Source organism: Alosa sapidissima, chromosome 21, assembly GCF_018492685.1.
Source record: "Alosa sapidissima isolate fAloSap1 chromosome 21, fAloSap1.pri, whole genome shotgun sequence".
Lineage (NCBI taxonomy): Eukaryota > Metazoa > Chordata > Actinopteri > Clupeiformes > Clupeidae > Alosa > Alosa sapidissima.
Window position 1 is genome coordinate 5,805,602 of NC_055977.1, and position 2,500 is coordinate 5,808,101.

The following is a 2,500-nucleotide window of genomic DNA, read 5'->3' on the forward strand; positions in this document are numbered from 1 at the left end:
GTCTAGACTTGGCATATAAGTCCGTAGCATGCATTTAAATGGCATGAAGTATACCATAACAAGGCGCAGTGTCATGTAAGTAGACTACTGTCTACACTGCACTATATGTCTTATACTGTTTATGCTACACCACCTGTCTATACTTTGCTTATCACATTGCACTTTTCTGCTTTTTTGCACTTCTGGTTAGACGCAAACTGCATTTTGTTGCCTTTGTACTTGTCCTTTGCACTATGACAATAAAGTTGAATCTAATCTTGAATCTAATTTGCCATATGTTTGACATAGTCTAAGAATTATGATAGCACATACAGTAGGAGTCAAACACCTATGCACGAAGGACAATTGAATGGTAGGCTATACGTTTTATACACCCTTTCAAGAGAGTTCCATTATCAGCATCATAGTTGGCCCCACAAGGCTTCTGTTTTAACATTCCATATGTAAGGGATAATGTATAGAACGCCGGTCATTATTGGGAAAATAAGTCCCGACAGGGCGAACCGGACCCCGACGCGCAGCGGAGGGGTCTTGTTCCGCCCTAAAGGGACTTATTTTCCCAATAATGACCGGCGTTCTATACATTATCCCGCTTATTACACGGCTACTTGCCAAAACGAAATAATAAACTCCCCACGATATAACTTTAGCCTAAATAGCCTACTCCTAGCCTTGTTACCGTTCATCTACCGTTTGCAACACACGCTGAACTTGAATCAAACATTCTTTAGAACACAGCTGATCAACCGTCTGCTTTCACTTTTGAATGAAGTTCCAGTCCTTGCATGGTAATATGAAATACCTGAATTAGAAGCACAAACTCCTTTGCCATTGACAGCGGTCATTCTTTTTTTCAGAGGTCCTTTCCTAGGAAATAATGACCGCTAGAACTTTGGGAAATCCCATTCAAGTCAATGGAGAGTTCTACTTGCCTTGTGAAGAGCCGTGTAATAAGTTATCTCAAATAGAACGTTCAAGCATTGTTTTTGTTTTTATTGTTGAAAGGGTCTATACAGCTACTGAGCTAACCCTTATTTATCATTCAGCAAGAAATGGCAACAGAGTAATGACCATATGTCATAGCACTTACATACTCAAGCATAGTTATGCTGAATGGAGAGTTTAGCCTTAGTTAGCATGGATGGCACTTGGGTAACAGGGTTAATGCAGAGAAATGATTGGAAGAGATTGGGAGCAGAATGAAGGGGAGATAGATAAATGGAAAGAGAGAGAGAGAGGGGTAGAGGCAAGAGGAGAGAGTGAGAGAGAGAGAGAGAGAGAGAGAGAGAGAAATTGAGAGCAAGTGAAGAAGAATTGAGAGAAGAGGAGTTAGCAGTTGCATTAGTGGTGAGGTGGAGAGCGTAATTGAGAGTGCAGGTGTGAGAAGATGAAACAAGACAATCAGCATTGGGCCAATGACCCCAGAGTTTTTTCTCTTCATCAGACCCCTCCATACCAATTCAGCAAAGAAACCCTGAAATATATGCCTCAAACTGCACCAGACAGCTCAGTCTGCCTAGACTGTGAATAAACAAAAGACTATTGAGCTGGCCGAAGGCTACCCCTCCAGATTTGGGGAGAAAGGTGTTACCGGACATAGTTAACTCAGAAATAGACGCATCGGAAGTGTTGTTTTATTACTAGAATACCTTTCCAGTTATGCGTTTAAACTCACATGAATCGTTCATCGCTTATTACAGTGTTCTGAAATTTAACTCCAGGCAAGTATGCCAATTGAGAAATATCGTCAGAGTTTAAACATCCGCAGTTCACAGCACTCTTCCGTTGTCAAAATATTAAAAACATTAATACATTTTTTTTCCCTTTTCTGTTGATCTATGAAATGTGCTAATAACCATAGCACATGTTCTTTGGGCACACAGTATTCTGTGGCAAAGCTTTTCTGAGACATCAGTGGCTTTTTGTTCCTAGTTTCTCTTCTTTTCTTCTTTTCAATTCTCTGCCTCTCCTTTAATGTTTTTTTTTTCTTCCGGAGAATAGTCTCACCCCACACAAAACTGCTGGCTCTGCTCAACCCCCTTCTCTTGGAGGGGGAAACATCAGACATGGAGAGCGTTATTATCCCAGAGTGCTTTCTTGCAGCCCGAGCGACTAAAAGCCTTGACCTAAACCTGCACATGGAGCACTTCCCTTATCTAAGCGTGGCCTTTTCTTCTCCGAGCTGCGAGAACAGTCAGCCCTGCAGCACACACATCCACTCTCTTTTAGAACCACTAGAACCGCTATTCGGACCTCCCTCTTCACTTTTCCCTTTGATGTAGGCCGCTGTTTAGTCCTCTATGTTGACTTGGCTTTGATGCGGGTTTAAAAACATTATCAGTCACTCACTGGAGGTAAAGTTCTCCAGGTCGACACCGGTTGATAAAGGTTTGAATGTTATCAGTTGTCGGAGCAGGGGTGAAGTGTTCCACGTTGACTTGCTTTGTTACAGCGCTGTATTAACGAGGCATCTTCATTAGTCCTCTATGGTGCATAGTGT

The 2,500-nt window shown here is 42.0% G+C and overlaps 1 protein-coding gene across 1 annotated transcript in view; it reads left to right on the forward strand.

Annotated features, from left to right (window-relative positions):
• Positions 1-2,500, forward strand: part of LOC121696134 (adhesion G protein-coupled receptor B2-like) — a 38,609-nt gene that overhangs the window by 29,346 nt on the left and 6,763 nt on the right. The gene's annotated exons all lie outside the window — the stretch shown is intronic.